This window comes from Gadus macrocephalus, chromosome 12 (assembly GCF_031168955.1).
Source record: "Gadus macrocephalus chromosome 12, ASM3116895v1".
NCBI lineage: Eukaryota > Metazoa > Chordata > Actinopteri > Gadiformes > Gadidae > Gadus > Gadus macrocephalus.
In genome coordinates this window covers 3,283,953-3,310,272 of record NC_082393.1, presented here as the reverse complement: position 1 = coordinate 3,310,272, position 26,320 = coordinate 3,283,953, and the positions used below count along the sequence as shown (strand labels likewise).

The following is a 26,320-nucleotide window of genomic DNA, read 5'->3' as shown; positions in this document are numbered from 1 at the left end:
GAGCGAGAGAGAGGATAGAGAGAGGGGAGAGAGGAGGGGAGGGAAGAGAGGAGGGCTGAGAGAGAGAGAGGGGGGACGAGAGAGAGAGACAGTCTGAGAATAGACGGAGGAGAGGGAGAGAGAGACTGAAAAGAGAGAGGGAGAGAGAGAGCGAAAGAGAGAAGGGGAGATACCGTGTGAGAGGTATAGAGAAAGATAGGAAGAGAGAGAGACAGTGTGAGCATAGACGGACATAGAAAGAATGGCAGCAAGAGAGGGAAAGAGAGACAGAGAGAGAGACAGAGAGAGAGAGAGGCACTATTTATTGTGTTGTCCAGCTATGAAGAAAATATATATGAAAGCAAAAAGGGTCAACAGAAGCAAATGTCTGAATGTTAGGGTGGATATCTTAGAAATGATGTAAGATGTTTCACCTCTGGTCACAAACGCAATGGTGCATTACTACACACAATGCTTGACGATAGTTGTCATGGCCACACTGCCGGTCGTACCACCCAGCAGCACACAACTTTGAAGGCTCATTAATGATGATGATTTAAATTTTAATCCACGGTGTTTAGATAAATAAACATGCACAGAACTATGAACATACTGAAGATATACTGAGCTCAGACCAGCCGACCGAACTAGCTTGTATGAAATAAGAGCTCTTATATTTAGCTTGAGGTCTCTTGGGAGTATTAAGCAGAAGCGTTGACAATACACTTAACTAAGGGTCTTTTTGAGTTGAGGGAGGATTGATTCATTGATACATTTGGTTGTATTTATATTTGCTGATGTATTTGTTTTGGGGTTTTCCTTGATTCCTACCGACTGGGGTGTGGGCAGGATTTCCTGTTTCATTTTGTTATGTTTGTAAGATGAGAAACTAAACATGAAAAATGTAATAAGCCCTTATTCATATTTACTTTGTAATAATTACTAAGGAAAAACACATTTGAGAAGTTTATCGCTAAAATGCTTCATTTGTGGCCTATTTGAGGTCATTACAAAAAAATACCATCAGACAGTTTTTTTCATAGTATCAACTTGAATTATTTAGCGTTATGCACTTTAGAAAGAAAGACACAATTTCAAAGAAGAATAGTATGGGGTCAGCCCAAGTACCAGAGGCACAAGTTCCTCATTCACAGCCTTAGTTGACTTTAAACAAAACCAACGTTTCTCCAACGCACCCGCCTGAAAGAAAGAACACTCTTTACGCAAATGGCACAAAGCAGATGAAGATCTTTGGAACAATTTGTTACATTGCCCCCTTTTGCTGGAAATCATGAACAGTGAACGCACTCAGATTCTTGCACACAGGAGAGCCGAGGAGGCCGCGCCCCCTCCGCTCTCTCGGCCAATGGGAGCACAGCAGAACCTTATCAATGTGCCGTCTGTCCGGCCAATGGGGGGACACTCCTGGGCTCACATGACGCGCCTCTGCGCCTCCACTCTCCTCACACCATTCAACCGCGGAGAGAAGAGGCATCACTGAAGGACTGGAGACCGGCGAAATCGGACGTCAACCGCCACGCAACCGCACAGAGGCTTATTTATCATGCATCAAACTTTACTCGATGTGTACGGTCGCTGCGTCGACGAAATGACGTCCCGCGTCTCGAAACCCCGGACTTTTTCCCGCTCCTCATGCGCGGCGAGACGCCGCGCAGCGAGATAACGCCCCGAAGTTATCGCAATGAATGTAAGTAGGCGAAGTTGTTTTTTCCCTGACTTATTTACATCGTTAAAGAGGAAATTATAAAAAAAAACCGTTAAGAGCCACATGAACTGTGCATGCTGTAAGCTCTCGGTCAGTCAGAGCGAATACTTTGGCTCTCAGAAATGTATTCTTTGTCTCGCCGGGCAGAACATGATGTACCAATAGGTACCTCGCTGTCTGTCACTCAAGTGCTCCTATTATCACCAATAATTTGAGTATATCACAAGCGGTCCAGTTCCACTGCATGAGTGGTGTATGTGCGACCCATAGTGCTCGCTCGTTTCCATTGTCGGTCTGGGGTCTTCTGTTTTCCTGTTCTGTATGTCCGCAAAGAGCCACACCATGAAATATAAATCCCAGCCCGGGCTAAACCCGGTGACCCGGGCCCCGCGCTGTGCGTGCGGTGCGGGGCTTGTCCGACCGGTCGACACTGTGGACATAATTAGGAGCTCACGAGGAATGGAGTGGGCTGTGGCCCCCACTTGCCCACTTGAGGAGCAGAAAGGAGGAGACTCTTTTTTTTCTCTTTTTTTTTACTCCAATCCGCCGGGCCAGTATGAGGGTGGATCTCGGAACGATGAAACGGTGTGTCATTTCCATCCGGGATATTGCATATTTTCCGGAATATGTTCCCAACTTAGAATGTGGCCAAGTTCAAGGTTTTGGTTGTGTGTGTGTTTGTGCCCGGAGGGTGTTTTTAGTGTGCTTTACGAAGCATCATTCTCTCTGCACTCGTTGGAGGCGCTTGTCTACTATAATTTGAAATTCCATTGAATTGAACGCTTGGAAGAAATGCCACTTTAGAAAAATGTTAACGGGTTCCTTTACACCCAGAGAGACGGGACGTGTTTTTTTGTTTCCACGCAGGAGGTTATAAATGAATATTTAATGCATGAAGGTGAAGCAAAGAAAAAATCCACCCCTGATTTATTTAGCTGTGTGTGTGTGTGTGTGTGTGTGTGTGTGTGTGTGTGTGTGTGTGTGTGTGTGTGTGTGTGTGTGTGTGTGTGTGTGTGTGTGTGTGTGTGTGTGTGTGTGTGTGTGTGTGTGTGTGTGTGTGTGTGTGTGTGCTCTTTTCAATTGGAGCACTATCAAAATGAGAGGGTGCGGACGGGGCCCGTTTGATGTCTTGAAAGGCTTCAGATGGCTTTAATTAGGAACTATAAAAATCTGTCTGCTCCGTGGAAACCCGACGAGAAAAGGGGGACGGACAAAAAAAGAGTCGAGATAAAAAAAAAGACAGCCGACACAGAAAGTCACTTTGACGGTGGATTGACTGATCAAAATTTGATGAGGCTTTTTTTCTTTCTGTTTTCTTCTACGCTCCCTTCTCCCTCCCCCCTTGCCATTCCCGTCTCATTCCTGATGCTGGTGTATCTGTGTTGCTTTGTCTGGCTGTCGCATATTATTATTTTTTATATGCCGCTGTAGTGTGTATGTGTTCGTGCGTGTGCGTGTGTGCGTGCGCACACCCCACCCCTCCCGACGTGCTGCCATGCGCAACCCTATAACTACCTTCTCGCGCCAGGCCGGCCCCAGACACCTGAAGGCTAGACATAATGATCAAGCAACGCTCCAGTCTGTCTGGAAGAGGGCCAGTTGCTTTATTTTCTCTTCTTCCTCTTCTTCTCCTCCTTCTTCTCCTTCTCCCTCTTCGTCCCTGCCCTCCCTCGCCCACTCTTCCTCCTTCACCCATAATCAAGCGGAGAAAGCAACACTTTGTTATGTTTGTGTGTGTGTGTGTGTCTGTGTGTGTGTGTGTGTGTGTGTGTCTGTGTGTGTGTGTGTGTGTGTGTGTGTTTTGTACGGTTCCCTTTGCAACATGCCACTGTTATTTATGATGCTGTGTAGCCTATATGCGTCTCAGACTGGGGGGTGAGTCACACAGGCGCAATACATGCACACAGATCAAAGACGAGAGTGGCTCTTTGTGTGTGTGTGTGTGTGTGTGTGTGTGTGTGTGTGTGTGTGCGTGTGAGCTGTTCGAGCAGGCGTCTTTGTGAATACTTAAATAGCCTGGAGTCCATGTTTTATTTGTGAGAATAGGGGTGTGTAGTTCTAGCTGTATAGCTTTTTTTTTTTTTTTTACTGTGGAACTATTACAGATTTTAGTTATGCGGTATTATTGGGGTTTCTAATAGTGCTGAAACCCAGTGAACTGGTGTTGTTAAGAAGTTATAAATGAATGGCAATTGTAGATAAATTAATGGTGTAGTAAATTAATGGTAATGAATGGTGAATGTGTTACAAAGTTTTCTGTGATAAAATCCATAATTTTGACATTTCTGTTTTGCATGCTGTGCGTTTGTATCATTCCACCACACGCAAAAGCGCTGAAGTGCTTTCAGTAGGCGCATTTAGCACAACGCTCTTTAATTTCTGGTAAAAGATGGATCTAAAGGCTTCATAAGAAGCAGGATTTGCCATTGATGCATCAGGATGTTCCTTCATTGGATACACAAGTCTTCTTCAAAGACGTTTTACACGAGCCGTAGACGCCTGCTTTCTCTTCCTCTATGTCCGTTTGAAATTGCGTCATTTACCAGCGATTGCTATATTGTGTCATTCCGGCAATGCTAATCCTGTGTTGATACTGAAGAAATGCACTGAATGTTATTTTTTTATGTCGACTTTTAGATCAAGATGTATCTATTCTCATAGGGAAAGCTCCCCTGGTATTAGTAATGATATGGTATCAAGTCCAAAAGCTTTGATTTATTTTTTCATTTTTATTTTCAATTTGAGTTTCATGGAACCAATCAGATTGGTCTTCTCCTCTGCCATCTTGGGATGATGGTGTGTGTGTGTGTGTGTGTGTGTGTGTGTGTGTGTGTGTGTGTGTGTGTGTGTGTGTGTGTGTGTGTGTGTGTGGTGGGGGGGGGGGGGTAATTAAAGAGTAACAGTAAGCATCACCATACCCGACCACCACTACCCTTTGAGGTCATATGAATGAGTGAGAGCCCCCTCCCAAACGCAGAAGCCCTCCAATCAGAAGACCAAGGGGCGTGCCATTGGAGAGGAACAGAAGAAGAAGGGGTCAAGGGCCTCCACTTTAAGGGCCTCCCCTTTAACCCTGCGGTCTGACCGAGACCCTGACTGGTGTCTGAGGTGGATCCTACTGGGACTTTACTTAGATTAAAGTATGCTTTGACCCATGGGGGGGATGTCTGTTATTTTATAAACGGTTTTAAAAAAGCTCTTAACCCAATGGTTTAAAATACATAAAGGGTAGCTTAAGTAGGTCAGAAGGATGATGTGTGAAATTTCATTTTATTTCATTTTTTTAAACGGCACCGAAAAAAAACCCTGTTCGCTGAAATTAAAACTGCATTTTTTTTCTCTCCTCCTTGTGAAATAATGCAACAGCCGTGATAATGAAATTGGACGATCACAAAGCCACAGTTTGGGATTTGGATAACCAGATTTACCCGTGAAGGATTGGAAGTCACAGTCAGGAATGTAAATACTGCAGTCATTCAATTACTGGAGTGCCCTTTCCTGGGCGAGGTCCCATTGCCGCGGAGAGGTTAATTGTTTCTGAATCTCGGTCCATGGGCTTTTTCTCGAGGAGTGAAATAACAAAGGTAGAACTAAAGCGCTAAAGAGATAAAGGGGGAAGGAAGCAGAGAGGGAACGGCGCGTTTTTGGCTAATAATGCCGCAGGGATACTCATTCAGGGGTGGGGGGTAGGGAGGGAAAGGCTCTGGGAATGTTGAGCTGGTGAGCTGACCTTTGACCTCGCCGTTCCAGGTGCAAGCCCTCAACGCCGGCAGCCAACGTGAAGTCTTTAGACCTTCTTAAGAAAACTTAAACGCTGACTGAATTCACCATGGCTGATGCAAGACACCACGCGAAAACACATCCTGCTCACATTCTCACCCCCGTCTTCGGTGGTTTTTGTTTCTTCCGAGCGCCCCTCATGAAAAGTTAAGCTCCCGGGGAAAAACAACGCGCTTCTATTTTTAAAAACGGTGGAGGAGACGGCATCGGTGAAATTGCGTTATAATCACAGAAGCGTTAATCACAAGGATGTCATGTATAATTATGACAGGGTTTGATAGCGCCACACTGAGGCACCTCAGGCGTTGAGCGAGAGCTTCAGCCCGGCTCGCTATTAATGGGCATAAATAAAATCCAACAAAGAGTGTAAGGAAGTGCAGGCATGGCCCGGTGATTACTGCTCGGTAAGGTTAATGCGCTCATTTACATACGCTGCCCTGCCATCTGCATTGAGCCAGGGGGCAGATGTGCTATGTATAGTAAAAAACAATGTGTGTATATACGTATATATATATATATATTTATACTGTTGCATACTTGATGGTTAACGTGAGGGGAAATTAGGCATTCCCACAAGGTTCCAGATGTAACGTGTTAAGGGTGGTCTAGCCCTGTTTGAAGATTTAAAAAAACAAAAGTCTCGGTGTGAAAAGTTAACTTGCGTTGCATTATGCATGAGGTTCAACACTGATGGCGGTCGTCGTACTGCGCAGTGTAGTGCTGAAATGTGAGAGTATTTCACTCTGACCTGACCGCCCTGAAAAGGGTTGAGGAATAAAAGGTTGTGTCTTGGCCTTGGGCTATGAGAAACTTGACAGGGGCAGTGAACACAGTTTACCATAGACAGTCCTTGGGAAGAGGGAAACTCAAATAAGGATTAGGTTTGTTCGAACCCGTGTGGCACCTCACCTGAGAGGTCACATGACGCGAAGAAACCGTCTTGGACGAGCAAGAAAACACGAACCCCGCAATCATATAGCCACATGAGAGCAATGAAATTGACGTGCAGAAAAAATCAAAGGCTTTGGGTTGGCATGGCTGTCATCTCCATGTCTGCTAGGATCTGATAAGAGTGTGTTTAGGGGGGGGGCGGGGTCTCACAGCTATGCCCGCCAGGGCGGTCCTCATGAAAAAAAATCACCCCTGACTGGCACCCCAGAAAGGACGGATGTAATCTTCAAATGCAATGAAGCCAAAACGTTTCTGCACTGAGCTGGTAATTCCCTTAATACGTGCAAGTGAAGAGGTGAATGGATAGACAACATTTAAGGCCACACTTTGAACCCTACTGTGTGTGTGTGTGTGTGTGTGTGTGTGTGTGTGTGTTAGCAAAAGCTAGGGGGCGGGATGGGGGGGGGGGGGGGGGGGGTGGGAATGGGAAAACAGCTTTGGGTCAATCCTGCTCTCTCATCATCTTCCAGGGATGAGGGCTAATGCCCTCGCGCGGCCATTCACACAATTGGAGGACATTTTCTATAATCCCGGTAGACATGGTGTGACGGTGTGTCATTGAAGGCACACATGTCTGCCAAAGATTAGCAAAGAACCGAGGAATAATGGAGGTGTAGAGGGGGGAACGCTGAGGTCAGGGAAGATGGATGCTGGGGGAGGGGGGTTGGAGGTTAATGCCGCCACAATTCCGGATGAAAGAAACCATTTGCACAATTATATTGCATTGTCTGGCCTGATGGTTCAGTCAGAGCCTAAAAAGCCATGATGGAAGACTCTCAAAGAAAGCAGGCTCGCTCCAAAAGCGCATTACTTATTTCTCAGCTAAATGCTTTCCAGGTAATGTAGATAATGTTCTGTCAAGTCGTCTTTTCTCTTTTTTTGCCGTAAAAGTCTCGTTTCGACATTCTGAACTGACACATGTACCACGCTAGTCCTCTGTTCCCTCCACTAAGCTCCTACAATATTTATGCAGTGAGGATGAAAGGGGTGTCACGACTTCACTTTGCGGTTGTACATTTATCTTCCCAAAGAAGACTTTAGCCTTAAAGCAGCATACTCTTCAGACATGGCACTCAACTGCCACAAGAGTGCATTTTCAGAAGTAGAAGAAAAAACTAAACAACTACTGCAACAACAAGACACAAGACCCGGTTCATTGTCGCTGGATGCGACCAGCTTGTTTAGTCACGGCAAAGATTAAAAGATAAACTCGCTGCTAAACTCCATCTGACAACAGTATCTTCTTTATTTTTTCCGGCTCTGCTTCCAGTTTTGCTTGAAATCCCTCCCGTATGGAAGACAATCTTGCACACACATTTTGTGTTTTTATCACCAAATGGGGACCGTTGAGCGTAATGAAGTTCTGCAGCCCCAGCGTGAGTCTGAGTAGCTCCAGTGATTACAAAATGCGCCTCCCATTGTCTCCGATCATCTCCTGCCTAATTGAAGACAATATAACAAGACAATGGGTCCCGCTCATCACTCTAGATAGCGGGTGTGCTTTATGGAACGTGCCAGTCTGTTGAGTGGGGTAGGGGGATCGGACGGGGCGGGGAGGGGGGCAATGCCAACCAGAAACGTGCTGCAGCTTGTTTTAATTTTGGAGCCGAGAAAATGAGCAAATTAAGCGGGAAAAAATCCCTAAGACGTGTGGTGGTTTGTTGGTGCACACACACACACACACACACACACACACACCAATCTCTTCTACATGCCAACCCCCCCCCCCCCCCCCCCCCTCGTAAAAGTGAATAAATGAAACGATCCCGGATTGATCCAGGGTTGTAAGGGGGGAGATGCAGACAAGGTGGAGGGGAGGTGTTGGTTGATTAGGACGGCCAAGTGGGGCAAGTCCCTCGAGACCCCCCCCTTCCGCACTCCCCCCCCCCCGCTCCCGTACCCCCTAATGTGCCCTGAATAGCCCCCCCGCTCCTCAGCGGGTGTGTTTGTGGAGGGTGGGCTGGGGAGGTAGATTATGTCTGGCTGTGCTTAAGGAGCGCATGTCATCTGGCCCCTTGGGGCCTCGCTGACTCCTTTGTCAGAGCGCGGTACTGTGTTAGCCAACACTCTGCACACAGTGCAATCAGGGCCCCGCCGGTTGAGGGTCGACACGGTCCCCAAACAGCTTTTTGTTTGTGTTTTTGTAGATTAGTTTAGCAAACTTTATTGTCCATCAACAGGGACAGAACATTTTCCTTGATGGGATTTTTATTAATGACACACAACAATGAACCAAAACTAGTTAAGAGCAAAAGTGCTTTTATCCATTAAATATACAACAGATTTAAATGAGTAAATGTGTTACAATACAGTCAAATCTTTGCCTCCAAGTCCTCACGTTTTCTAGATATTTATTGACGCATTTCTGTTTTAAATAATTCAATGTTAAGTTTGAGCATAGGTTGATAAATCAATATTTTTGAATATATTTTAAATGCAAAACAAGTTTCCATTAAGAAATCTGAAATTGGCCTGCATCAGTAAATCATGGCTGACGGGGATTATCAGTTGTATCAGTTAAATGCAACCAATCACAAAAATAATAATTGTATATATTTAGAGGCAATACTTTGCCTCTGAATATATAGATTGCCTCTTATTCATATAAGAGGCAATACTTTGAAATGACTGTTTGAAGATACCCGCTGAGGCCACGGTCTCATTGCATAAGCCACGTGGCAGTTTGGCAACATCAGGAAATAGCATGCATTCCTTATTCCCATCGACAAAATAAACCCAGCCCCTGCTGCCTGCTATGTTTGAAAGACTTGTGCAAATCGTGATTCCATTAGCTCTAATCACCACGTCTATTTGGACTTTGAATAACGTTTGCATTTTCTAGCTTTGACCGAAAGTTCAACCGAATAGATATCTACATTGATTTAATTAGGTTCAGACGTTCATACTGGGGGCGTACATACGTATTGTTCAAAGCAGCAGACATACTCCCATACTCACAATGTAAGGCCCTCTACCTCAAGAGCAGATGTGAGCACAAGTGTCGGGAAATGAGTCAACAGAAACTCCACGAGCTAGGTTTGGTACTTTCAGAACGCTTGGTGGATGGAGTTTGCGGTTTTCAAATGAGACACCTAGTCATTGCCTCTTTGGGTTGGCAGTGATGTACCTCTCAAAAGTACTGCTACTTGGAGAGTCTTTATTTCCTTCGTACATCTATGACATCTGGGTTGATTTTACTGATTTTTTCACAATCCATCTATTAATATGAATATTTCTCTGGCGCTTTTAAGTGGTCTAGAAATGTGTCATCACTATAAAGAGGGTGAGTCCATTTGAAAAAAGGAAATGCAGTTAAGAAATGAAGTTTTAAGATCGTAAATGAATAAGAAATACATATGAAATAGTTCATCGGAATGTGTTCCTTGGTCAAAATGGTCACCATAAACAACTGCAATCATTTGATTGTCTTGATAATCTAACATTATGTCTGCTGCCTTCTGCTTGAGTCCCCATATACACACACAGGCACAAATATTGAATTTTTCATGTGTGTGCTCGATCTGGCAAAGTGCATTCATACATATGTAAATACATATATGAGCCCATATATGGGCTCAGGGTCCATATTCAAATGGATGGCGGCTGCGTTTTAGTTATATATTTCGATGCATAGCTTAGAAGGAAAAGACTGCTTAACTTAAAAAAGAAAACCTGCCCAAGGCGCCATCCCATAATAAACTACGGTATGTTTGCTGTTTGAGAACCAGGCTTGGTAGTGTGTGTACAATATCTTATGTAGATATAGTGATAACTTTTAAATAACTTTCTACATTTTTGTGTTCAATTAAATATAATTTCTGCTCATATCTATCATCTATAGAAAATGTTTTGCCACACAGTCGGTGTGTTTAAACGTCGGGGGTTGGGCGGTGGGTAGCGGGGGTGGGGGGGGGGGGGGGGGAGATCACGCCACTGCAAGCATGCACTGGCGTGACGCAAGCCCCCTCCCCCACTCTTAGCCCCCGACCCCTCCCACCACACACACACACACACACCATTACCCTTCCCACATGGTGCTGAGTTGACAGAAAAATGCTGAAACGGGATAAAGAGAAGAAGAAGAAGAAACAAAAAGAAAAGCATGTAAAAAAAAATCACCCGGACCCCCTTTTTTTTTTTTATCCTCTTCCCCTCCCTCCATCTCTTCACCCCCTCCTCTCCCCCGGTCTGCCCTGGTCCGTGTAAAGACATGCCCTGCAGCCAGCCGGTGCACGCCCAGAGCGAGGGGTTGAGAGGGCAGACAAAGGAGCACTGTGTTCGTCCTCCCCGGATCGGGGGGGGTGTGGGGGGGTTACGGGGAGCTCTGGCAACCGAGGGGCGTGATGAAGTGTTTCACCGTGCGAGCCAACGCCAGCGGTCTATCGCTCAGAATGGAGATTAAAAATTAGGGTAGGTGGGTGTGTGTGTGTCTGTGTGTGTGTGTGTGTGTTGGGCGAGGGGCGAGGGGTGGGGGTACAGGGCGAGAATAGCGCGCGCGTCAAGCTGTGCCGGTCAGTGTCTTACACACACATTTCTATAGCGTCTTTCACGCGCGCGCGCGCGCACGCGCGCGCACACACAAGGGTCCACAGTGCCACGGGAGCCCACTCTACAGTGAGAGGGCTGAGTGTGTGTGTGTGTGTGTCTGTACGTTAGTTTGGACCGGTTGGGGCTGGGGCAGGGGTCTTTGTTGGTGACCATCTATTGTGTCATATTTTCTAACCCTTGTCGGAGCCTTTGTCCGTGCAGCTGTGGGTTCCGATGAGAGACTACAAGTTTGTGTGTTCCTCTTGTTATTTTCATTGCAGCTCAGAGCAATGACTTAAATGCACTTTGCCAAACGTTCTACCAAGCATCCCCTCACACCGGGGGATAAAAAAACGTTATTGGCAAGATAGTTTTCACAACAGTATACTAGTCTAAAAGTAAAGACACAAATGTGTGTGCGCCACATGCAGTGTGCCAAATTGAACACGACTGCACAGTTCACGGAGTGGTGTGAATAACTGAGAATGTGAATACTGGTGCAAGGCAATATGTTCCTTTGTCTATATTGGTTTTGTTTCTTTATCACTGCGGTTTTTGGATGTCTAAAATCTTCTTGTTTTATTATTGTATCGTCATGTGTAATCCATGTCTGGTTTAGTATTGAGACCACTTTATTCTGTTGACACTGTTGACAGTCGCTCATCATTCTTACCTCTGTGTCTCCGTTTTTGTATTTCAGATTTTGCAAACCCTGGTTTTGAGGCTGACTACAAACACGACATCACCTCCCGCCGTCATCCACCAACGCCACCCCCTCCACCGCCACCCAACAATCGCACCCGTTCCCTGGAGAGGAACCCCATGCAGAATGCACGCACAAGAAATGAATCGAAGGTAACCCATCTTGTAGTTTAGAGGTTTCTGTTTGTGTGTCTGTGTCTGTGTCACATGTTATGCCCGGGGTGATATGTGTACACATTTGTATCTGTTGTCTGCCTGTCTCCCTGTACATCTTTTTTTATTTCTAATCCCTTTGAGTTCATGTGAATGTTTCTGTGTGTGTGTATGTGTGTGTGTTTGTGTGTGTGTGTGTGTGTGTGTGTGTGTGTGTGTTTGTGTATGTGTATGTGTGTGTGTGTGCGTGCGCCTGTGTGTATGTGTGTGTGCGTGCGCCTGTGTGTGTATGATTGTGAGTGGCATGGAGCCAGAACCGCCAGGTGAGGCCAATGGCTTACCAACTGTCGGACAGACGAACAGGAAGCCATGGATCTCACCTGCCGAATCTATTTATGCCTCGATGCCCCCCCCCCCCCTTTATCCCACCTCTCAATCTCCTAATCTCTCATCTCGCTCGCTGGTCATTACGCCGTTAGCAAGAGAACATCACTGTTCTTTGTGCGGTTATCCGAAAAAAGGCAAGACATCATTTTCCCCGGCCCCCCCATCCCAGTTTATTACTGTCTCTCTGTCTGTCCGTCCGTCAGCCCACCTCCCCCCCCCTATTGCCTCCTTGTCCTCATTCTGTTATTGCGTTATGCTTTCCCCTCCACTTTCTTTTCATCTTTTTTGAAAGTGTTCCGACAGCTATCGTCTGCCCGCTAATTACCACCCCGAGATTAGTGTCATACTGTTCATTATTACATCAAAGCCGCCTTTCCACCCAATCCAGTGTGAGCCTTCAACCAACACAAGCCCCTGACCCAGGCCTCTGGGGTTGCAGAGATACGCACTGGAAGCTTCACTGGGTCGTGTAGGTTCTCAATGCCGGGGCTGGGAGCGTATTCTTCGTGTGTGTGTGTGTGTTTATTATCAGTTAATTCAGTGGAATATGACCTTCCAGAGTACGCACCAGTGCACCGAAACACAAGAGCTAACGGGACACAGGGGGCTGGCTTCCCGGAGACTTAGGACTTTTGTCGGTTGGAAAGGTGACTTTGAGCATCTCTTCTAAGCACGCGATAGAGAGAGTTGGGTGCAGGGGAACTAATGCGTTACACAATTCAACTCATGTAGCCATAAAGAATCTCAGTGGGTCCATGCAGTCTAAATTAGAAGTCCCACAAAGGAATCTAATTCAGTTGAATTGTCCTTAAATGTTGAATTCACTCAACATTCCCCAATGTCATTTAAAGTTCAGTTAAGTTTATCTAATCATTTTTTTTGCGCTATTAGCTTTTTATATTATTTTGGGGCAGTTACCACCACATAAACACTCTCTTTAAAACACTCTCTATTTCGTCTTGAGTCTCCATTGGCTTTTACTGCCTCCTGTGTGTGCACCTTCACGCATAGAGGCCAGGACTCATTTACACGTAGATACAACTCTCTTTCTTCTCTTGTGTTTCCATTGCTCTCTCTCTCTCTCTCTCTCTCTCTCTCTCTCTCTCTCTCTCTCTCTCTCTCTCTCTCTCTCTCTCTCTGTCTCTCTCTCTCTCTCTGTCTCTGTCTCTGTCTCTGTCTCTGTCTCTCTCTCTCTCTCTCTCTCTGTCTCTGTCTCTGTCTCTGTCTCTGTCTCTGTCTCTCTCTGTCTCTGTCTCTCTCTCTCTCTCCTTCTCTTTGGTGTTAGATGTAATTTCCTCAAGAAGGTACTTTGGCTGTTTATTGGCTGTTCCGGGGCCCAATGAGTCCATCCACTCCGCTCCAAACAAAGGGACCCCCTCCCCCACACACCCACACACCCCCTTTCCCGTTCTGAGAATCCCCCAAGCTGGTGATGAAAGGGATGAAGATGAGCAGGGATACGAGGGTTGAGCTCTTTACAATGAGGGGTAGACTCTGCCTCCTAAAGGTTCCCCAAAGCCAATAGCAGCCACTGCGGGAGCTTAAGGGCCTGTACTCACTTAAAAGCTAACCCCGGCTTTGTCACGTAACGTGGACAAGATGCTGTTTATTTTTGTATTTATTCAGGTTTTCTGAGAACTAGAGAAAGACGCCTTGTTGGAATTTGTTTCTTTTTTTAAATGGCTGGTTCCTATTTTAATATCGCACATGATATCATCGCCGAATAGGAACACTGTGCTTTAAGGGGAAGAAGAGGAGGATGCTCTCACACTGAAACCACTCCACTCAGCCTTTCCGCTCGCTCCTTTTACTCACTGCCTGTTCCGTTGCTCCTTCCTTCCTCGCTTCCTCTCCATTGACGGTAGGAAAGGGTTTTTCTTTCTCTTTCAGGGGCGACCAAGTCTGTCTAAGCTGCCTTTAAAAAGCCTCAGCGCTCCACGAGTGTAAGAATACACGGCGAGCAAGCTCTCCTTCCAACGCGACGGAGAGGGTTTCCACTGGGGGGGGGGGGGGGGGCTTCTCTCACGGACTGTCACACCTTCCATCACTCAGACGGAGAAATAAGGAGAAGTGACAGCCGGTCGACGCACTCCCGTCAGCTCATATTGATTCACCCCCCCCCACTGTAATAACGGACAGGGCACATAATTGTCCCTTGACCCCTGGACCGAGTGCGGACCCGATATCCCCTTGGATGATCCGTCTAACAAAGACGAACGAGAGAGGCGCCCGTCGTACGGGGACGCCGTTGCACCTCCGATGAGTTACCGCCGTTAAAGTTCGACTGACAGGTGTTGGAAAAAATTGGGCAACATTTGTTTTGCTGCAACGCTGGGGTTTTGTTTTCCACCCAAGCCCCTCCCCCTGCCCTCCTTTTTCCGAAACGATAAGCATCAATCAGTGTTGGATTAAAGATGAAGGAAGCTCTTTATAATGAGAAGGAGAGAGAGAGAGGGGAGGCTGGAGCCAAGCCAGCCCGCGTAATGGATAGAGGGATGAGGGGAAGGGAAGATGGATTGATGGCGGAGGAGGAAGATGGGCGTGGATGAGGAGGAGGGGGGGGGTGGGGGGGGGGGGATGGAGGGCTGGGTGGTGGCCAAGGGAGATTGAAAAATAGAAACAGTGGGGGGGGGGGGGGGGGGGAGATTTAAGTAGAAGTAGAAAGGAAAGCGGTGTGTGAAGACGAGGCGATGAACAATGAGACTGAGAATACGTTTCGAAGGGCGGACGGGTTGAAGAGGAAGAGGAGGAGGATCAAGAGAGGCTGGCTGAGGATCACTGAGCCAGCGGAGAGCAGTGCCGCAGAGAGCGAGAACCAGACAGAGAATGAAAGACAACTATTAGAGAGACAGAACCACCGAGAAGGAGTAGGGTGTATAACCACTGTGAAGAAGCTGGGGGAGGAGGGGGGGGGGGGGGGGGGGGGCGGCATCTAACATCTTTATAAGGTCATAAAGCGGCGCGCTTCCTGGCACCGCTCTAATTGCTGCGAGGGGATGGGAAAGGAGCAGGCTCTACCTGCTTAGTGAATGAGGCCCTTAAAACTTCACACGGGGCCCGTCTTTAAAGGGGAGGGGCCTCCCTGGGGGCTCGCTGTGAGGGACATGTGCTGACAGGGTGAAGGGAATAAAGTGGAAGATATGCAGAGGTTATGGAACGAGAGAGAGGCCCAGACTATGACCTGGCGTGCGACGATTTAAATATATCTCTTCTAAAATCAACACAGAAAAGGAAGGTTACAAATGGGGTGGATCGGTGTAAAAGTTCGCTTTTCTCGCATCATTTTTCTAGGAAAAAAATGACGGCTAATGATCCAAGCAAATCAAAAGAATGAGGCTTGACGGTGGAGAATGTGAAGGGAGGCGGCCGACGGAGAGACGGAGGGCTTTAACGGAGACACAGAGGGCTTTAACGACACCACTGGAGGCAGCGGTACCAAAGGCCCTTAAAAGAACCAGGGCAGTAACGCCTGGCGTCATTGGAAAAGAAAACGTTTTCATTTCATAAACTGCGTTGCTAAGGCACCCCCCGGCCCAGCCCTCTAAGCTCCCCTCCTGATACGTACGACAGCGAAGGGACGCAGGGGAACCTTGAGACTATAAAAGGGGCATTTCTGTAAACTGGCATCAAATTCTTTCAGCCTCCGGGCCAGACACCGGTGAGCCATTACATGTAAACGCCAAAGCCCGAAATGGAAGACAATCACTGAGAAATGAGACACTTCAATGAGGGAACATCTCAACTGATATTATTTAGAGCCGTCGTCAAATCAAAAATTTAAAAATATGTACGTTATACTTAAAGCATTCTTTTTGACGTGGCACAGCTGTACTTTCTTGTTTTCACAGTATAAGAGCATGGCTTTGGTCTTACTGTATATAGTTCTATAGAAGCACCCTCAGGCTCTTCTGAGTTTTGGAGCGACTACATAGAGATTTACAGTTGCATGCTCTACTTCCATAATGATATAGTGGGTTATTCTCAAGCAGCACATTCAGACTACAAAGACGTATTACCCAGACTGCAGGAGAAGATAAGATGAGACGCTACATTTGGGCGCAACTGCAGAAAGTACAGGATAGTAGAATCACTTAAAAAGTGATAAAAATAATTGTAAAAAATGTGATGGCTTTATTGAGGTATAGAGCCACTACACATGCATAGATATTTAAAACAGTACACTGGAGCAGTATTCAGCTGTAGCTCCACTGTACAGAGAGGTATTGCAGTACACTGGAGCAGTATTCAGCTATAGCTCCACTGTACAGAGAGGTATTGCAGTACACTGGAGCAGTATTCAGCTATATCGCCACTGTACAGAGAGTCAGTCTTTACGGAGCTGTATTTAGGTAAAGTGCGACTTGTTTTAGTAGGTTGCATTTTTTTTTTGTCTGTCTCCCCTGGTTGTTTATCAGTGTTTCTAAGAGAGGAACGGGGAGTCAAAGGCACCCCCTAAGCTCCCTATAATGCAGCCCCCCCCCCCCACTGGAGACAAAGGCCCCCATTCACTGTTGGCTGTCGATAAGAGCCAGCGTTAGGCTGCCCTTGGAGGTATTACACACACACGCACACACATACACGTATACATGTTCACACGCATACACACACATGCACGCACATACACAAATACGTATACACACATACACACACATGCACGCACACACATACGCACACAAATGCAAACACACACACGTACAACATGTACCCAAATGAAAATGCACACATACAAACACACGTTTTTATATGCGTTTGTATATAAATATATATATTTATACATTGGTAACTTCTTTCCACAAATACACATGTGTGAAGAATACGCATGTGAGTGAAACAGCCAGCCAGGCTTGACTTGGAATAAGAGCCCTCCCCTGCTGTGTGTGAGTGTGTGTGCACGTGCACACCTGTACGTGCCACCACACACCCAGGCTACGCGTGCGGCGTGCCCCTCCAGCCCATCTATCAACGGCAGAAGGGGTGGGAGAGGTTGCGGTGTAGATGGAATAAATATTCCTGTGTCATACGAGGTCTAGAGCAAGATGGAAAAGGTTTGATTATTTCCGCTAATAACCAAGATGGAGCCAGGATAGGTGGAGTGTGTGTGTGTGTGTGTGTGTGTGTGTGTGTGTGTGTGTGTATGTGTATGTGTATGTGTGTGTTTGTGTTGGGGTGTGTCTGTGTGTATGTGTATGTGTGTGTTTGTGTTGGGGTGTGTGTCTGTGTGTGTGTGTCTGTGTGTGTGTGTGTGTGTGTGTTCATTTCTCCACGGTTCAAGGGAGGACCAAGTTACCGCCGCCCTAGCCCTCACAGATGATGGACTTCCGGCCTCATCGCCATTTTTCCTTATTATGGCTCTCCTCCCCCCCGCCCCTCCCCTCCCTCCCCCGTCGCTTCTCGACCCCCAAACCGCTAGAATATATGAGATTACTCACAGTCCCCCCCCCCCCCCTCCACCCCCGAGGCGTCTAGCGCCGGCCCAGGGTCGTTAGCCTCCCCACTTTAAACGAATGGCCTGCGATAGCATCGCTGCTAAACCCCAGCAGGAAAAAAAGAGGGATTAAGAGCCAGTCTCCCAGTCTCAGAGGTTAGCATAGCTAACCAAAATGGAGGAAAGAAGATGGAAGGAAAGGGGGGGGGGGGGGATGGTTAGGCAGGGAGAAGACAAATTCTCTCTCGTTTTTTATTAGGTTTCCTTGTTCTTTTTTTTACTAGCTCTGGTTCTTTGTTTAAGTTTCTCTGTCGGTTATTTCGCCAGCCGTCCGCCCTCTTTTAGCACGGTGGAATCTCATTGCTGAGCTAAACATCATAGCGGTTTGACTTGAGAGGAAGAAGGGGAAAAAAAATTGACAGAAAAGCGAAAAACATCAAAGCCGCCTGGCGAGACTTCTGCTTGCAGACGAGTTGCTGGGGTCCTGCCTCTGCAGTGTCTTGATGTTTATAGGTCTCTCTCTCTCGCTCTCTCTCTCGCTCTCTCTCTCTCTCACTCACTCACTCACTCACTCACTCACTCACTCACTCACTCACTCACTCACTCACTCACTCACTCACTCACTCACTCTCTCTCTCTCTTCCTGTCTCTCTCTCTGCCACATTTCTGCCCGTCACATTGCCTGCTGGAAAAAATAACATCAAAAGAAGCAAGTCCAGTCACAACAACCACTGAACTTTTATGTTTGCCCATTGTGTGTGTGTGTGTTTGTTTGTGTGTTTGTGTGTGTGTATGTGTGTGTGTGTGTACGGCCATTTGTCTGCCATGTCCTTCAACCCAACATCCTACCTTTTCTGGCGGCTCGTATTTTGGCGTAGTGCTTTGTTACCGGTTCTTTCTTGAACGACTCGTTCAGTCTCAACTTCCTGTCTTTAGTTTTGGCGTACCGATTCAACTTTTTCCTATCTTTCGTCGTAAAAGAATGAACAAGGAGTTCTTCGTCAACTGTCGAGAAAGGCAGCACCAAAAACAAAATGGCGCCAGCCAGGTCTTGGATATCTCTGCTGGGGATTTGAGGTTGGCGCGTGGGCGGCGGGGAGGGTTGGTGTCACACCCAAAGGATGGAGACAATTAGGATGTGTGACGTTTAGTAGGGGTGGTGGTGGTGGTGGTGGTGGTGGTGGTGGCGGGGGGGTCGGGTGCGGTGGATAATGCTTTGGGTGGTCCTTCTCTGCGTGCCTCTGCTGGTTTTACATTCTATTTTAACCAGACATGCGTTGGTAAAAAGAAAAATGCACACCTCTTGGCCCGATGTCAAAAGCCATGGGTGCATCTCCCAAACACACAAAGCCTCAGGAGGATGAATGAGAAGCTTCTCTTGTGGCGTTTCCCTTCCGTTCGTCCATTTTGTTTTTCTGAGACTTTGCTCTGCTTGCCGGTTTGGAGTTTGGTTTGGACGTGGCCTGCTGGGTGAGGGAAAGACCCGCCAGATCAAAGCCGAATTTACACATTTCCGTCTACCATGCGTACATAAAATATGTATCGCCTGGTGTCCTCAAAGGGAACGGATCTGGCAAGGTACATTCCATGTTCATTTAATGTTAAACAGTCTGGCGTACACAGTGTTGGAAATCACTCGCTGCAGCTGTCTGCCGGAGCCAGATTCTACATATGTTTTACATAAAACTGGTAAATGGCCTTTTCTGTTTTTATTGGGCACAAATAAAACGTCAATGTATGCACTTCTACTCGGCCGTTATTCCTTTTTGTTTAGGGAGACATAAACTTGAAGAGCTGCTATTAATTATCAACGACTCACCAGCTTAAACAATGGAACAAACCACAAGTCAAACAAAGAGGATCTCCTTGAGACGAAGGCGGCTTTAACGCTCTTTGTTAAAAGGGAAACAACTCGCAAATGTACGAAAGCCTTTTAATGCCACTTCCAGAGCTGGTACTCAAGCATTAAGAAGTCCTGATTAATACAATTATTTTTTCTTCTCATTAACGTGCGAGCATGCTGTGATTGTTCAAAGTATCCCGGACTCCCCCTCGGTTAATTTGCGACTTGGTTCTTCCCCGTTTGTGGGATAGAGCTGTGTGAGCCAGCAGGAAGAGCCCACAGCCTTTAATTGTTCTTTAGTTCTGAAGGAGGGGTGGGCCTAATTGCATGGGTGGTCCTGTTGTTTCTTTATTTTTTGGGTTTACTATGTCGGGCGACGCAGAAAGATACGCAAATGTGAGAATCAGTTGGCCACTCCATGCTGGCATCTTTAATGGCTATCATGACCACTGGAGCAGAGAGAGAGAGAAAATGAGAGACAAAGGCGCAGTACGGAGAAGAGATAATTCCAGAAGGGACATGGGTAGAGTATTTGAGAAGAGGTAACTGAGAGACAGTGCGTAAGAGAAATAAAGAGTATCGAAAAGCGATAACGGTGAGAGGAAAGGAGAGACATTAGCAGTGTATGGCAGGGAGAGAGAGAGAGAGAGAGAGGCTGGTGGCTAGAAGTGATGGAGGGTTAGGCCAATGAAATATGGAGGTAGAGGAGAGAGGGATAAGGGGGAGGTCGAAGCAGGAAAGTGGACGAAACGAGGGAGGGAGGAAATGAGAATTCATCAGAGAAACGGACGGAAGAGAGAGATGAATCGGGGTGGAAATAGTCTGAGGAAATATTGATAACACGGTTGGAGATGGAGAAGGCAGAAACCACACATCATTCCACAATGCAGAGAAAAGGCAGCCAAAGATAGATTGAGAGAGAGAGAGAGAGAGAGACTGAGCGAGAAGAGAGAGAGAGAGAAGAATAGCTGGAATGAAAGGCTTGGTCTCTCCTTCCGCTGTGGCGCGCCGTTTGGCTGGTGCTGGCCCATTTCAGCGTATTTAACATCAAAGTGAAGTGGAAACAATGGCGGCAATTTTAAATCCGGCCAAGGTCGCTCATTGTTCTCCTAGAGGAATTTGGAGGTACGAGAGCGCAGTTCAAAGACTGTAATTTACTACAGCACTTTGTTGTTTTTCTCCCCCTTCTTTTTTTTCTTTTACACACGTCTGACTGAGCGTCTTGTGACTTTGCCGTACGTCTGGTCTCCCTGGAACCCCCCATGAATCTAAAAGCCCATTTATTCTGCCCGGACCAAACCCCAAACATTGGTTCTTTTACGTAAAGACAGTTAAAAAAAAAAGAACCCCGGCTGCGATACTAATCACGTCCGGGCTCCGTAGATACCCACGGTCAAAATAAGAAGATATCTCTTAAGTAGGCCAACATAAATCAAGGCCGTAAACACATCGCACGGAGACCCCTCGGATATCCTCCATCAAAATGAGCCAGGCCTGTTGGTGTGTGTACGGTGAGATATAGGCTGATAGGGCCAAATCGAATTTAAAGTGTCTGCAAAGGACCACAAAGTTATTAAACCCAGGGAAATGTCACTGGGGGCATGCTTTGAAAAATAAAGGTGATCCCTGGAACCTAATGGCTGCTTTAAATTGCGGACCCCCAGTCACAGCAGGGGAAATAAAGCCAAAGCGTCAGACGATGTATTCTGGAGGGAGGGGGGGGGGGGGGGGGGTGCATCTTCAGAAGCGCCCGTAACTTGTTGCTGATTACTATCCCTACCCTATGGCCATGGCTAGTCCCTGGATATGCATGAGGAAGACTGCTGTTTTTCTTGTTTAACTGAGGAAGATGAAACACACCAGCAGAGGAGAAAACATCAGCGGAAAGTGTTCTGTGCTTTTATTTTGAAATCTAAAGAACACTTTTGGAACATTTGTCTTTTAAGTTTTCCTGAATGCTTCACATTTACCACGACACATACTATGTGTACAAATTCAACACGCAGAATAGCAGCGCTGGAGTAACCTAGTTAGATTTATGCAAATCAGGATCATCTAGCGGCGAGTGGCAGAAAGGGATTCCTTTGATGATTTATATATATATAAATAAATACGTATAATTCCCCTATACATCGGGTGTTCCGCACACCATCAATAATGCATTCGCTTTCCAGCGCAGTTATTTTGGCAAAGGAAAATTATGTTCCTGCTTTACTGAATCAAAACACATTTGAGCAGGCAGAATAGCACAGGGTACAAAGCGATGCGTCTTAGGCGGGCACAGACAAGGTGTACCGCGGGGACATCGCTTCAAAGGCAGGACGTGTGCTTCTACCTTCAGTGGAAACATTCAGTCTTTTTTTGAAGTCACTCCTACACAATGTAATTGTCTTTTTTTCCCGAGCGCAATGGGACGTTAGAGTACACGTAGCGAGGTAGCTTGTAAATGTTTTCTCCAGACCACACAGGGTGTGGTTGTCGGTGCGTGTGTGCACGGGGGAGTGTGGGGTACAATCGAATGTGCTAAAAAACATCAAATTCAGAGGCGGGTGTGGGTGTGTGTCGTGTATGTGCGTGTGTGGCCACACACACACACTGAAAAGAAAGCCTTGTTTAAACACAAGGTGTGCGTGTCTGACAGTTCAAAGACAATGGTAAATGTCACGCAGAAAGTTGGGTTATTTGAGAATCTGGGTGCGTCCTCTTTGTGTGTATGCGTGTGTGTGTGTGTGTGTTTCTGGATCTCTGTGCCACTGTGTGTACGACTATTGTAATAACAGGCTTTGGTGAAATAAACACTGAATTGAACCCCCCGTCCTCTCTTCTTCTTCTGTTTGTTTTTTACCCAGGTCCAGACATGAAAGAGTCGAGAGACACAGGCACACACACACGCAAACACGGGGTGCTGCGTCTGTCTGCGGTCTTCAACCAGCCTGCCAAAAGATACACACACACACGCACACACATTACGGTAAGAAGACCACTGAGCCACACTATAGTGGTATAATATAATAACAGTGTTCATGTAGTCTCTCTTTCTCTCTCTCTCTCTCTCTCTCTCTCTCTCTCTCTCTCTCTCTCTCTCTCTCTCTCTCTCTCTCTCTCTCTCTTCAGTGTTTATGTCTGTTTCTCATTTACGGGCCCATTGGCGACAGGGGGGGGGGGAGGAGGGGGGTTACAATATTCAGATAACTAGGGAGGGCAGGGGAGGGTGACTGATGTATTATATGCATTAGTCTGGCCCATAATTTGCCGTATCTCTCCGAGGCACTGTGCACACAGACGTCATGGCCCAGGTTAAGTATGGGGTGAGCAGGATAATGATAACAACTGTCTCGGAGTCGGCTTGTTATTCTCAATTGTTTGTATTTGTCGGTGTTTCACCGAAACCGAAATTCAGACAGGGCGCAGTTTATACTTGTTTACTCAATCATTGTGAAAAGGTCAGTGATAATTCGTGTTTGTTTTGGGGTTGTTCCACCTGGGTCTACTAATGACCTCTGCATCCTCGCTGTGAAAAATGTCTGCCGTTATTCCCTGGCTGTGTCCTCAGCGCTGGAGATAATTACAACAACAGCCGACGACCGCCGATGATACCATGTTATCGCCGGGGCATTAAGGGAAGCTCTTGGTGGATTTAAAACCTGTTTGCCCTCCGACTCGAGGCTAGAACGCCCTCTGCCCTTACTCAGTGTCTGATTTATGTTTAAAAGAAAGTGTGTCTAACTACTATATTTCTGGTCAGACGTGAAAAGTGCCCTTCAGCAAGCTATTGACACCCGATTGGCTTCCTTCTCAGGGTGGTCTTCATTGGCTTGCCGCCGATGGTTTTGTACATAAGCATGCGCCAAACTTCAAGGCTGCCTTAAAATGGAAACATTCAAAATGATTTTCCCCAGCAAGGTAGCCTTGTTGCAGACACCCAATGCTTTTTGTGGAAGCAAACTATCTCTCGAAAATACTGTTTCTGTGTGTGTGTGTGTGTGTGTGTGTGTGTGTGTGTGTGTGTGTGTGTGTGTGTGTGTGTGTGTGTGTGTGTGTGTGTGTGTGTGTGTGTGTGTGTGTGTGTGGAGGGGAGCAGAGGACGATGTTACACACTAACTGGCTTTCGAAAGCGCTTCTCAGCCACAGATGAGGGGGGGGGGGGGGGGGCAATGGCTGCTAATGGCCCTTTCTATTGATGTTACCGTTTAGCATTGGCGCTAGGAACCAAACGGGGGGGAGTCATTATGTGGAGGGGAGGGAGGGGTGATGGTTATTATTTTAGCCCCCTACAGTCGTTTACAGGCTGCGTTCTCCAGTATCCACCAGACTGGGCGAGAGGCAGAAATACTCTCAGTCAAATCCGAGGCATCTTTCTACAGTCTATTGGCCTTCCTCCACCTCTCGCTCACCTTTTCTTGATTGGCTGCCGGCTCGCAATCTCCCGCCTTTATTCCTGTGGCTGCTTGGCAACACCCAGCCGTGCAGCTGTCTCACTGTCACTCAACTGCCAGTTTCCAAACTCTCCATCTCAATCGCTGCAGGGTTTTTGTAATTTTTTTTCCAATTTCCTGCTCCATTGTAGCTGATTCAAGCATTTGATCCCAATGAAAGAAATAGAAGACTTCTTCGTTCTTCTTTTTCTTTTTTTTTGTGGAGGAACTCAATTATAGTGCCACTGAAAACACTAGTTTATAATTTCTCGTTTAAAATAATGACACGTCGAGATTATCCATTTGTTGGAAACATATTTAGTAGAAAGTACTACTATATGTACTATTTATTTGTTAGAAAGAAATACTGTTTGTGGATAACAGGCTGCCCTATGAGTTTTGTTTTTCAAAGCAGTATAGATTCTGGTGTGTGTGTGGTGTGTGTGTGGGTGTGTGTGTGGGTGTGGGTGTGTGTGCGCCTGTGGGTGGATCCTGTCAGACCCAATCAGTGCCTGTGTATACCCGTTCTGTCGGCCTGCCAACGGGTCTGGCTGGGGACCCCTGTAGCTGTAGCTTGACCCCCAAACTCTAGCAGTGTGTGTGTGTGCGCATGTGTGTGTGCGCATGTGTGTGTTCTTGTTGTCAGTCCTTATCTATCAGTAACACAACAACATGCAGATTGAATAACAATCATAACGGCAGCACACAGTGTATCGTTTGGTGAACGCACACACACTTCTGAAGCGACACGGTGTCGCTACAAGGGAACATATTCACTGTGTGCCTGGCGCTAATTAAAATCCCACTGCAGACTGCAGCGGTGTCAGGTGCTGACATTGAGTTGTGCTTACACATCCAGCTCGTTTGGTAATATAACCTCTTAAAACTAGATGTAAAGGATGTGTCATATCAAATTAAATGTCAAGTGACATTTATTGTTGATTTAACTTCCCCTGTGCGTTGTTTTTTTTTTCACAGAATTGCCTATTGAGTCAGGCCTATCATTCAAATAGCATTCGTCGCTCCAAATATCATAGCAATGTGGCGCAAGCGTGTGTGTGTGTGTGTGTGTGTGTGCATGCGTCCGCGCGCACGTATACTCTCAGGGCATGAGTCATAGGAGGACATCCTTTCAGCTTTGCAGAAACAGAAGCATCCACCACACACACACACGCACCTACTCTCTCTCTCTCTCTCTCTCTCACCCTCCCTATCTCTCTCTCTCTCTCTCTCTCTCTCTCTCTCTCTCTCTCTCTCTCTCTCTCTCTCATACACACACTCAGGGCTGGGAGCAGGTGAGCATTAAGTAGGCCCCCTAAACCAATCACGTCTGGCTATGATATCAGCAGACAGGCAGGCAGGAGTCGGACTGGACTAGACTGAACCTGCAGGCAGAGCACACACGCACACACACACACACACACACACACACACACACACACACAGACGTTGGAAGGTAAAGCGAGATAATGCAGTGGAGAGAGTGCATTCCTGTCACGGTAGCCGTACAGTAGGTGCCAAGTAGAAAATTGGATAGCCTTGGATAGCTTAGGCGCCGCCTGAGGACATAGTGCCAGTGTTTTAACTCAATGGAAGGTGTGTTCAGCATCGAGCGTGTTATCCAAGCGGCTGGCAGACGGAACTCCGTGCTTGTCTTCCACCCATGAACCAAAGCGTGATAGTTCTATTTCAGTCTGGATCCAACAGTGTAACCCCCCCTCCTTCCCGAGTTTAACGGTTCCTCAATTGATTCAATATTTATATTCATGGCGTCGCTGATAATGCAGTACCGTAATCATTGTCGTGCTACATATTTCATTAAAGTTTCCTTCGAACGATACCATTTGAAACTTGAACAATCCGGAAGGAGCCCGCACTGCCCCCCTCCCATGTCCTTATCTTCAAATGATTCAGTGGCTAAATGTCACAGCTGTCCATGCCATTAAGGCGAGCATGTTTGAAGGAAAGGACAGCCCCCCCCCCACCCCCCATACACTCCTTCCTCTTCCCCTCTTCCTTCCCACCTCTTCTTCCTCCGCCCCGGCTCTTCTTCCTCCCCCTCCAATCACTCCCCATCTTCCCTGCAGCTGTGCTGGAGGCCCCTGTCATTCAGATTAGGGCCACATTGTCAGCTCGGGGCCTCTCTCTCTCTCCTTCTCTGTTCTCCCTCTCTTTATATCTCTCTCGCTCAGCCCCTCTCCTTCTTTCTTTTTCTCTGTCAGTCTCACGGTCTTGCTCCTTCTCGCTCTCGTTCTTTCTTACTTCCTAGTTGTTTTTTTTTCGTTGTCTTGCGTTTTTACGCCTTCCCACTCTTTTTCTTTGTTCTATTTTTCTCTCTTCCTCGTGGTGTGTGTCTATCTCTCTCTCTCTCTCTCTCTCTCTCTCTCTCTCTCTCTCTCTCTCGCTCTCTCTCTGTGCCCATCTCTCTCTCT

The 26,320-nt window shown here is 46.8% G+C and overlaps 1 long non-coding RNA gene across 1 annotated transcript in view; it reads left to right on the top strand.

The window, feature by feature from the left end:
- The first annotated feature begins 1,426 nt into the window (after positions 1-1,426).
- The window catches only part of LOC132468616 (uncharacterized), a 26,928-nt gene continuing 2,034 nt past the window's right edge, over positions 1,427-26,320 (top strand). The window contains exons 1-3 of the long non-coding RNA XR_009528244.1: positions 1,427-1,687; positions 11,664-11,818; positions 22,323-22,444. This is a non-coding gene — a long non-coding RNA (uncharacterized LOC132468616). The remainder of the gene's footprint in view (positions 1,688-11,663; positions 11,819-22,322; positions 22,445-26,320) is intronic.